The following is a 12,526-nucleotide window of genomic DNA, read 5'->3' on the forward strand; positions in this document are numbered from 1 at the left end:
TCAGAATTCAAAACGGAAGGAATTCAATTTACTGGCCATTCCATCCACCTCCTTCTGCCCCTCAATTATCCTGTACTATTCCATGGTGTCACAGAAACGGGTAATTTACGTTGTACAGAACAGACTATATGTGTCCTTGGGGTTTGGATTTATTTAAATACAATCATGTTTTTTTATTGCAGATATGGATGATGGAATACGTCTTATAGAGACCTACTACATCTCGTCGGCTCGTTTCTCTCGAAGTTGGAGGATAATCAGAGTAAGTACCCATTAATTAATTACACCTGCGTAAAGGGCAAATGATGGCGCAATGCCATTTCACTGAACAAAAATAACCGAATTGGCATTATAATTAGCCGAAATAAAATGATTGTAGCAGCATGTCTGCAAATGGAACCAAATGGACCCTTTACGGGTGTAACTTCGAGTCCGAGAGCGTATAAATGGTACACTTTGAGAGCATGGGTCCATTTGGTTCACACTGGGGATTATATAGAGTGTAGCTCGAGGTCCCAGAGATAAACATGTGTAATGGGGGGATACGGTGGCCTATTACTGCATATCAAAACTGGGGATCCTTGTCCTTGAAACGAAGGACAGTGGCTCATGTTCAGTGTTTACGCACGGAGGGTCACGGCACCATTCTGGTGCGTGTTTTATTGGGGGGGGGGGTTCTTGGAAAGTCGTGGTGGCGTGTGCGCTGCTCCATGCCCACAGCCCACCCAATGGCCTGCTATTGTTGAGACGCGTGCCTCTCCCTCTCCCTCTCCCTCTCTCGCTCTCATATGCGCGTTTAGTGTGCGTTCGTCAGCTGTATGCAAATTGACTCCCCCCTTGCATGCACACACACATGCACGCTCTCTCTCTCTCTCTCTCTCTCTCTCTCTCTCTCTCTCTCTCTCTCTCTCTCTCTCTCTCTCTCTCTCTCTCTCTCTCTCACACACACACACACACACACACCTGCATCTGTAATATTGTTTATTGCCCATGGCCCTTACCATGCAGCCTATGACATAAAACCTTTATTTGAGGGAGGCGATGAGTCATAAAAAAATAAATGAATAATAAGAAAATAAAATCTAAGAATGTCGTAAAAAAAGAGTTTAATTATAAAAAAAAAAAAAAATACAATTCCTACAGCCATATATGCTCTGTCACCCCAGGAGAAATTACATTATAATGGCTAATTTATGCTACGTGGGTACACCGGTGTCGCACAGCGAACACAGCAGATCTACAAGCTCACGTCTGCGAAGCATCGTGGGTCTGTATATCTGCTGTTGTCGGCGTGCGATACCGTAAGTATAAATCAGGCTCACATAGGCCCAAAACACATGGCCTCATGGAGTTTCGTCATATGAGTTTTATGAATTTAATTAATTGTTCTCCTCATTACATTTTCCATTTCAGTAGTATAGGCCTATCCAAGTAATACTCCATTTGGCACCATTTTGTCAGATGACTGATAGCTGGAAGCATCTAGATTAATAATGAGTTCATAATGAGGTGGTATTAATCATTTGTCTTTCATAATTATTCTCTATTATTAAAAAAAAAAAGTAGCTACAGCCAGGCCATTAAATGATCACTATACCCAGGAAACACTCTGTGTCATTCCATTATTATTATGTCAGACATTCATTTCTCTCCTGAATCTCGTTGTTTTTATAACCTGTTTAATTCCAGTTGTCCTGGCAGGCTATGTGCAGAAAGTGTGTGTGTAACAGAAACCAGATTTTAACAAGCTCCAGGCCTGCAAAACTCTTACAGAATTACAGTTATTATGAGTGTGATTATTATACTGTAAATCATCTCTATGAATATCCATAATTCATCAATGGAAGATATCACGCTTTGAAGTTTGGAGTAGCCTAGGCCTACTACAAATTGAACGCATCTGAATAGGATATAGACCATCATGGCTTTTTTTCCATCCAATTAAAAGCTGCAATCCGTAATCCCTATACCCCGGGATTCGAACCGCGGTCCCACATTTTAATGGAACGATTGACGTGCCTTGTAATTCAGGGATAGGTTTCATGTTCAATGAGAGGCAAGTGGGCGGGTGTGAGGCGCGTGCGGCGAGCAATCCGATTGGCGGAGCGGCAAGCGGGCAAACTCCCGCCAAACTGTCACGTTCGTATTCGTTTACCACACACGCCACACGACAAGATTTGAAATGAGTTGAAGCTTTTCTAGATCAGGGCCCACTAAGAAAATCTAAAAAATTGTTTGCGGCCCCCCCATCTGACCACTTAACACATGCCCAAAATATGGACACCGGGTTGAAAGTGGCCAAGTGACCGCTAAGAGATGTATGTCGAACGCCTCTCTTGAACCTAAAGGGATAGTCCACCCCCAAAATGACTTTTTTTCTATCACCCCATGGAGAGGAAAAAAGTAGAGTACATACTTAAACGTACTACACTTAAACTCTACTTAGATGACTACTTAGTCCCCCAGGGGTCTATACTAATAGGCCCCTTCCTTTTGTTTTAGCTCTGCACTAAATATCTTCAGTGAAAATAGCCAAGAATTTACAATTTAGGCATTTGGCAGACGCTCTTAATCCAGAGCGATTTACAGTATAAGCAAGGCAAACACGAAGTAATACATCAAATGCAGAGAGACAGTGTATTGCCTCAGTAATCTATAGGATCATGGGTAAACCAAGAACCCATCATCAGTCTAAACATTATAATATCAATAAATAATATGCACATGGAAACTATACAAACTATAGGATGCCAGGTCAACAAATGCACCTGGCATCTTTCTAAATGACACGCTATCTTTCTAAATGACATGCTATCTAAGCCTATATGTGCGAGCTTGTACGCAGGCTATTTTCACCGAATGTTTGCTTGGGAATTGGACCGGTGCTTAGGGGTTCAAGTGCTTAAAAGTGTGCGTGATGTTTTGCCTTTTGAGCTGTTGTTTTTTCCCATGGAGGGTGCAGTGTGCCAGCGTGCAGACATCGGGCCGGGTTTGAGTCTATATTTGTGCTGTGTTTGTACGAGTCGGACACAGTGGGTTGGTTTGAATGCTTGTCATATTGACACACCTGTCGTTTCCCCTAATGTGCCCAGACACACAGAAACCATGCCCTCAGGCGGGTCAATCGTTGTTTGTCTGCGGTGGCCTAACTGTGGCCCAATTATGCTCACTATCACATATCGTTGCTGTCGGGCAGAAACCTCCATATACTAACTTTTTGTTGGAATATTGTTGTTGTTTGGTTGGTCAGAAGGCTAGGGGGGGGGGGGCAATAAACAGGAAGTAGCACATCCCAAAACAGCAGGCTACATCCCATAAGGATCAAGAGAAGAGAGAGGAAAAAAATGAAGACTAACAAGAAAGTCACAGCTGGACTCAAAGTTGACAGATACCATGACGAATGACACCGACTTAAAACACCAAGAAGACAAAAGGAAACAACATATCGTTGTTTTTTCCGTAAATTAGCGGCCTACTTGATCATACTGCAGCGTCACACAAAAGCATCAAAAGTAGCAGATCCACCAGGAATTTTGAGCTTGTAGATCTGCTACTTTTGCTATTTTTGAATTTGAATCCTGAAAAGAAACAGTTTTTGGACATTTGGACAATACATGGTCCCAGACCCCACTTTGAGAACCACTGTTTTTTTTTTTTTACGACTATTAGTAGTAGTATTGTGGTTGTTGTAGTAGTCTGAAAATGTGTGCCATTTCTCTGCTGTTTTCTGCTTAATCCATTAAGACCGGGAACACATCTGTGTCATTTTAAGATTTCTTTGCTATTCAAAAATAGCAGATCTACAAGCTCATAGCGTGGCACTCGCGCAGTAGATCTGCTATTTGTTTTTATATTGTGGAAAATGTGTGCAAATCTTTATATATATATGTTTTAATGCGAACATTTTTAACTCCGATCTGTACTTCTGGGGGTCCCCGGAACAACATATTTTGAGATGGGGGTCCGCGGCCAAATACATATCATTTTGGGGTTCCTTGACATGGAAAAGTTGGAGCACCATTGATATAGCAACAAACTGTTAGGATTCAGAAAACATGTTTTGATATGTATTCGGTCGTGGACCCCCATCTGAAAACATTTTGCTCCAGGAACACCCCAAGAAGCAAAGATTTGAGTTACAAATGTTTGCTTTAAAAATGTATATATTCAAAGATTTGCACACATTTTCAAGATTTTTCAAATATAGTAGATCTACATCTACAAATAAATAAAGAAAATAACACAGATGCGTTCCCGGATTGAATGGATTAAATCAGGTGTCTTCAACAGGGGGTCCGGGACCCCTAGGGGGTCCTCAGAGTTACTACAGGGGGTCCGCCAAATCTTTGTGTGATATGATTTTTTTTTTACCTTAACCACTTTGAACCCTAGCATCCCTTTTCTGAGGAGAACTTTAGCCAAAAATAGCAGATCTACAAGCTCACAACGCCTCGCGCTGTGAGGCGTTGTGAGCTTGTAGATCGGCTATTTTTGGCAAAGAGGTGTTTGGTGTAGAGGGAAAAAAAGAGCAGACCAAGTAAACAAAAACAGTTAAATCTGAAACACAATTTTATACGATATAGAGGGGGGTCCCTACTTCATCTCTCTCTCAGCTAGGGGGTCCTTGGCCTGAAAAGGTTGAAGACCCCTGGATTAAATGAATTGTGTTTGTGTGAGTTGAGCTGTGTATCTACGTTTGTCGACCATCTGTGTCCACATTAGTGACCAGGTAGTTAGGTTGTAGACAGACACATGATGATGGTTATAGATGGGCTCTGATTCCAGCTGTTGGCTGCCATTAATGCCGCGCTCCGTACGCCCAATAAGGCTTTGTAATGGCGGTTATAACCTCCACTTATCTCTTTTACAGCCATGTGTCTCCAGCCTGCCCTGATATAAAACTGCCATAAAAAGTGTGACAATATGCTTTATAGTGCCGGTCTAGCAGCTGATAGCCTCTATATTTCCTGCACTATATGTGGGAAACATAATGACCCGATGATGGCCTTGAGGTTTTGTCCCCTGCAGCTGAAATGAGAAACCTGCAATCATGTTAAAAAAGCTACAATCCGGGACTCTTTTTAACCCATTAAGACCTGAGGCCTACAAATGCCTTCTAAATCAGTAGCTCTCAAACCTTTTCGTGTCAAGGACCCCTAAATTGATATGTCCGTGGAGGCCGGACCCCCCCATCTGAAAATGTTTTGTGCCAGGGATCGCCAGAAGAAAATATTTGTGTTAAAAAAAAAGAACACTGTCAATTATTATATTATTTGAAGCAGAAAGGCACACACACTGGATTGGGCACTATTGATACGTCGCCATCTTTATTGTAGCTCCGACATCGTTGTCGACCACCTCTCTCTGTCGGCACGTAAAATCTACGGATCGTAGCTTTAAGACTGCCTAATGCAGCAGTGGTAGTCTACTCACACTATGCAGAGATCTGTCATAATTGAATGAACTAGGCCCTGTGGTCGTTTGGGGTTAAAGTTGTAAAAGGCTTTTAAGGGCACGGCAGTTAATAATCTCATTTACAGACAATCACGAAAAACAAATTATATATATATTACATATCTCTGTCTCTGTCGGGTGGAAACCTCATATGTCCAAAATTGTTACTTAGCAGGATTCAAATTCAAAAATAGCAAAAGTGGAAGATCATGCTACTGCATGCTTTTGTGTAAGGATAAGGATAATTCCTTTTAACAGGTCGTTCATGAAAGTCCTTGCGGTCTTGTTTCCAATGAGAACCTGTGAGCAATTAGGGGTTAAGAGTCTTGCTCAGGGACAAATTTCATTTCATCGACACATATGCTGACATGGCCTGGAATCGAACCTGGGGCAACCAGGGCCTCTGGCTCCCTGTGTTTGACGCTGTAGTATGATCAAGTAGGGCGTTTTCATACGAAAAAAACACGAAAAGCTAGAGTACGGAGATAAGAGGTTTCTGCCAGACGGCAACGTTATATAGCAGTTTGAAGTCTATTCTTACAGACAGTGCGCATGGGGACAGTTGATCTGCTGTCAACACTGGCTTTCGGTGGCCCTCATTGAAGTGAAAACACCAGATCTACAAGCTCACAGCGCGTCGCTCCGCGACGCGCTGTGAGCTTGTTGATCTGGTGTTTTCGCTGCGCCACACCACACACCGTCGTACGACGGCCGCACAAACCTTTTGTCTCCACCAAACGTCCCTGGCAGGACGAGAATATATATGAAAAAACAAAAGGCAATTGTGTTGTTGTGACACTGTTAGGCAATGCCAGGGGGTGGCAACTGGGAGGCTAAAAGAATGGGTGCTGCGCCCCATTCCAAGGCTGTTTGGAGCGGGTGGTCCGTCCACACAGCTCCCACCACAGACACACACAGCACTGGGGGTGCATGCATTGAAGGGGAGGGGGGGGGTGGGGGGGTGGATGGTGGAAAGCGCTTCAAAGCTTCTCAGCTTTCCAACAAAACACAGCATGGATCCTACTATCCAGACTGCAGTTCCTGTACGCTGTGTGTGGAGAGGCTGTCCTCCCTCTGATGTGTGTGTGTGTGTGTGTGTGTGTGTGTGTGTGTGTGTGTGTGTGTGTGTGTGTGTGTGTGTGTGTGTGTGTGTGTGTGTGTGTGTGTGTGTGTGTGTGTACATCTGTGTTTATGTGTGTGAATGTGTGCATAGTACGTGCTTCGTGTATCTGTCTGTTTAAGCGTGTTTGTGTGTGTGTGTGTGTATCTGTCTGTATACGTTTGTATACGCTTGTGTGTGTGTGTGTGCGTGTGTGTGTGCCTGCGCGCGCGCGTGTGTGTGTGTGTGTGTATAGTACGTGCTTTGTATCTGTCTGTCTGTCTATGCGTGTGTGTGTGTGTGCGTGTGTGTGTGTGTGTGTGTGTGTATGTGTGTGTGTGTATATATCTGTGTGATGTGTGTACATGTGTGTATACGTGCATGTGTGCATCTGTTTGCGTGCGTCTGTCTGTTTGGCGGTGTGTGTGTGTGTGTGTGTGTGTGGGTGTGTGTGTGCGCGCGCGTGCGTGCGTGCGTGCGTGCGCGTGCGTGCGAACGCTGTGTATCTGTATATATATCTGTGTTCATGTGTGTGAATGTGTGCATAGTACATGCTTTGTGTATCTGTCCGTGTGTGTGTGTGTGTGTGTGTGTGTGTGTGTGTGTGTGTGTGTGTGTGTGTGTGTGTGTGTGTGTGTGTGTGTGTGTGTGTGTGTGTGTGTGTGTGTGTGTGTGTGTGTGTGTGTGTGTGTGTGTGTGTTGTATATACATCTGTGTTTATGCGTGTGTATGTGTACATATGATATGTGTGCATCTGTCTGTGTGTCTGCACAGTATGTGTGTGTGTACTGTGTGTGTGTGTGTATCTGTGTGCATGTGCACCTAGGTGCATGTGTGCATCTGTTTGTGTGCGTCTGCATGACGTGTTTGTGTGTCCATATATATATATCTCTGTGTTCATGTGCGTGTGCATCTGTTTGCGTGCGTCAGTCTGTTTGAGCTGTGTCAGCGCTTGTGTGTGTGTGTGTGTGTGTGCGTGCATGTCAGGATATTTGAAGGTAGGATGTGTACTGGTGTCTCGTTGGCTTCCCCCTGCCTCCGTCCGTCTCTTCCGTCAGGAGAGCTGTGTGTGTGTGTGTGTGTGTGTGTGTGTGTGTGTGTGTGTGTGTGTGTGTGTGTGTGTGTGTGTGTGTGTGTGTGTGTGTGTGTGTGTGTGTGTGTGTGTGTGTGTGTGTGTGTGTGTGTGTGTGTGTGTGTGTGTGTGTGTGAGGGGGGGGGGGTCTGGTCCTCCAGTCTGTGAGCTATACAGTAGGATCTTGTTTTACTGCAGTGATTCTCAGACCTTTTTTCATTCCCAAGGACCCCCATAGTTTATAAAGCATTAGTCTAGTATAGTATTGTATGTCTTTATATGTCTTGATGAACTGAATACCCAGCACCAAAATGGAAACAAGCCCTCAGGGCTTTTTGTGTTATCCTTTTATCTTCACTGTAAAATTCCTCAGTGTTAATTTAACTCTGAGAAAAACAAATGGACCCTTATGTGTCCATTTGGTTCCATTTGCACGCTCTCAGAGTTACAGACATGGCTGTAAAATGTCCATTGGGTTCTTGACTATCAATCATCTAGCATTGGGGGGGACCCCCTGGAACCCCCTCAAGGAACTTCCCTGGAACTCACTTAGAGAACCCTCTGGTTGTACAGATGTGAGAGTTACTGTATAACTGCACAGAAACAAATGACCGGGTTTTCCTACTTCTCACAATTCTTCTCGTTCTTCTCGCCAAGCGAGAGACCTCAATCTTCTGACACGGTCGTGTAAACAGTCCTGACCGCTCGGAGGGGAAAAAAACACAAACGCAACAATAGAATATCTATTGTTGTCCAATGGAATGCAGGGAATGCTGTGGGATTAAATAGAACGACTGGATGACGTTATTATAGCCTCCCCCTGATTTCTTTTTTTAAAAATCGCATTCTTTCCAACGAGCTGTCGGTCTGTGGAAGGACTTACGTAAGGACGTGAAAATAATGGCCAACATCTCCGTTCTCACACTTGAATAAATAAACTGTAAACGAAAATCACGGCCGACATCTCTGTTCTCACACTGAATAAATACATTGTAAATGGTGCATTTATTTAGGGCCTTTCTCCAAAGCATTCACCCATTCATTCACACATAGACGGCGGGCAGAGGAAACCATGCAAGGCGCCAACCTGCTCATTGGGAGCAGTTACGGGGTTCAGTGTCTTGCTCAAGAACAATTCGACACTCAACCAGGGTGAGCTGGAAACCTTCCGTTTCCCAAGTGGCTACTCTACCTCCAGAGCTACTGCCACTCCATTTGTGTTTATTGATATACCTCACACCCCAACACACCGGGAACCTTCTCCATTCCAAAGCGGCCCGCTGTACCTCCTGAGCCCCTGCCGCCCTGTAAACACACAGAACATTACGATTACAATTTAGGAATTTTGGCAGACGCTCTTAACCCATTCAATCCGGGAACGCATCTGTGTCATTTTAAGATTTCAAATAGCAGATCTACAAGCTCATAGCGCGGCACTCTGTGCCGCGCTATGAGCTTGTAGATCTGTTATTTTTGAACAATCTTGAAGATTTGTGCAAATCATTGAATATATGTTTTTTAAAGCGAACATTTTTAACTCAAATCTTTGCTGCTGGGGGTCCCTGGAACAACATATTTTGAGATTGTGGTCCACGGCCAAATACACATTTTGGGGGTCCTTGACATGAAAAAGTTTGAGAACCAGTGATATTATTATAGCAACATACGTTTAAAAAAAAAAAATATATATTCAAAGATTCGCACAAATGTTCACGATTTTCAAAAACAATAGCAGATCTACAAGCTCATAGAGCTTCTATATCTGCTATTTTTTAATAGACAAATACATCTAAAAATGACACAGATGCGTTCCCGATCTTAATGGATTAAACAAGAGCGACTTACAGTAAGCAAGGTAAACACAAGGTAATACATCAAATGCATAGAAATAGTAATCTAGGATCATTGGTAAACCAAGAACCTATACCATCAGTATAAACAATATAATATAAAAAAAATGATAATCTTGTACATTGAAACTATACACTATAACTATAGGATGCCAGCTGAACAATTGAACCTGGCATCTGTCTAAATAACATGCTATCTAACATTTTAACCTTTGCATAAGTGTTTAGAGCTTGTGGATCTGCTATACTTTTGATGCTTTAGTGTGACGCTGTAGTATCTAGTATGATCAAGTAGGGCGTTGATTTACAAAAAAACACAAAAAGTTCAAATATGCATATAAGAGGTTTTTGCCCGACGACAGCAACGATTCGTTTTTTTCTCCCACGAAGGGTCAATGTGGTTAAGTGTTGCTTCATCACATGAATCCAGTGGAGAAGGGTGGATGTAGATGTTCTTCAAGGACGTCTGGCACGCAGCCATGCTGCTGTCACACATCAGTTGCATATAAATACACTCAGCTGATGTGTGAGAAAATATTATGACACCTTTGGTTTTCTTCAACGTTTTCCCAACAGTTTTCAGTGAAAATATTCACACAGGGAGAGAGAGAGGGAGAGAGAGAGAGAGAAGACAAGACAGACAAGAAGGCACGGTTTCATTTAAACCTCCTCGACATTGTCACTTTGTCCAATAACATTGCGTTAGGATTCTGTCACGCGCTGATGAGGTGGTGAGAACCCAAACGCAGCAGGACAGCCCAGGCAAGGTAGTGTTCAAAACCCATTAATGGATGTTTGGGAGGGAGACGATGTGTCTCATATCCCACTGAAGTGGAAACAGCGGCACTCCAAAATAAAGGATGCAAGACCGACTCAGATATACGTTCTTATTTATTGAGAACGCTTGACGTGTTTCGGCCTCGGCCTTCCTCAGAGCAGATCTTAAAAGCTCACACATCATCATCCCCACCTGTGTAGGGGGAGGTCCTTGCTTGGCAATCAGTTAATCAGTTACACCATTTCACAATCACAATCAATACAACAGTTCACAATATCAGTACACAAAATCACAGATCCTGAAGATATCACAAACAGGTTTTTTTAAAAGATCTTTTTTGTTTTTTCTGCCTTTATTGATAGTATACAGTATCTAAAAAGGAAATAGGCAACAAAAGTTGTCAGGATCGGGATTCGAACCCACGACGCCGTCAGGCTGCATTGGAGCCTGAGTGCCCGGACCGCTAGGCCAGCCATCCGGGCCGACACTATTTTTCTTTTTTAGACATCACAGAGTATACAAATACATCATGTTGTCAGTTACTGGGAAGTCAGAGGTCCAGAAATTCCACAGAAAAGGGAGTTGGAGTGGGAAGTCTACCACATTGCCTGGTTGAGTCATCATTTATAGGAAATGTGCCCATATAATCGCATTGTTTATATCAGTCAACATGCGTTTAATATAGAAGGTTAAGAGAACGGAATTAGGGCAACCGTGGGATAGGAATCCGTGCACAACAACAAGTACAAGTGGTTCTCAACCTTTTTTGAGCTCTCATATTTCAGTTAAATAATGTCTGTTAAAGGTAGGGTAAGTGATTTACTTTGGTTAAAATAAGTGTTAAATAGCTCTATATTCTGATAGTACTCATTGCTATAGAGTGTTTGTTCAGTAAAAAGAGTCTCCCATGACTCTCCAGCTCTTTATTAAACAGAAAATGTATTTTCAGTGCTCTCTCCTGATTGGTTTAAACAGGAGAGACCCCTGTGACCGAACAAAAGCTCTGTAGCAATGATTACTATCAGAATATAGTACTTTAACCTTTTTAACAACAACAAAAAATACCAAAAAATATCACTTACCCTTCCTTTAATTTGTTGTGTGTAGTAGCTCACCGTGCAACAAATTAAATCAAGCCCTTAACGGTCATTATTTAATTTCAAGCTTTTTCCCCCACTCACCACAACCATATCCCCTCCCAACACAACAGTGGTCCCCAGGTTGATTCTTTAGTCAGGGTGGTGGTCCCTGGTTCATAGAGACTAGACCCCTGGGAGATGGATTGCTGAGGTGGAGCGCATCATCAGCTCCCAGTTCTTAGATTCCCAAGCCACGTTACTCATACGAGTTGGCGGTGCCCGGGATCAAACCCAGAACCTTGTGGCCCAAAGGCGAGTGATACATGGATTTAAATGGCTCTATATTCTGATAGTAATCATTGCTATATATAGAGTGTTTGTTCATTAATAGGGCTCTCCCCGCCGCTCCAGCTCTTAAGTAAACAGAAAAAATGGACACGAAATACTGAAAATAGGAAGTTTCTGTGATTTTCTGACATTTCATCCAGCAGTTTTTACACAGATGAATGGAAACTATTCAAGTGATTATGCAAAAATAATGATGATTGGCTCAAATAAGTGTAATCAGGCGATTATGTAATAATTGTGACAGGCCTATTCATGGAAGCAGTCTTGACAGCTAAATGAGTTCTCTCTTCATGAGCCAACTAAATTATATTGTCTCTTTCGGCTGGAAACCTCATATCCAAAGCTGTTACTTTTCTAAGATTCAAATGAGAAAATAGCAAAAGTAGCAGATACAAGCTCGACGGACTGGAAGCGCGGCGCGAAGCTTGTAGATCTGCCACTTTTGATGCTTTTGTGTGACACTGTAGTATGATCAAGTAGGGCGTTAATTTACAAGAAAAAACTCAAAATGTCAGAATATGGAGATAAGAGGCTTCTGCCCGACAGCAACGATATGTACTGTAGGTCTGTAGCCTACTATATGTGTTGGAAGTGGTGGGAAGAGACTAGGTACATTTACTGCGACATTTACTGCGACACTCTGTGCCGTGCTATGAGCTTGTATATCTGCTATTTTTGAATAGCCAAAGAAATCTAAAATGACAGAGATGCGTTCCCGGATTGATTGGGTTAAGTACATTTAAGTAAAATGTTTTGAATTCAGGCCATTTTCTTGTAACAGAGTATTTTAATATTGTGGTATTGATTATTTTACTTAAAGTAAAACGTATTTCTCCCACCACTGGT

The 12,526-nt window shown here is 42.8% G+C and overlaps 1 long non-coding RNA gene across 1 annotated transcript in view; it reads left to right on the forward strand.

Moving 5' to 3' along the window:
- Positions 1-12,526, forward strand: part of LOC311062548 — a 98,553-nt gene that overhangs the window by 44,625 nt on the left and 41,402 nt on the right. Inside the window, exon 2 of the long non-coding RNA XR_014602512.1 lies at positions 183-262. This is a non-coding gene — a long non-coding RNA (uncharacterized lncRNA). The remainder of the gene's footprint in view (positions 1-182; positions 263-12,526) is intronic.

Source organism: Gymnoscopelus microlampas (genome assembly GCF_963454915.1).
Source record: "Gymnoscopelus microlampas genome assembly, chromosome: 16".
Classification (NCBI taxonomy): Eukaryota; Metazoa; Chordata; class Actinopteri; order Myctophiformes; family Myctophidae; genus Gymnoscopelus; species Gymnoscopelus microlampas.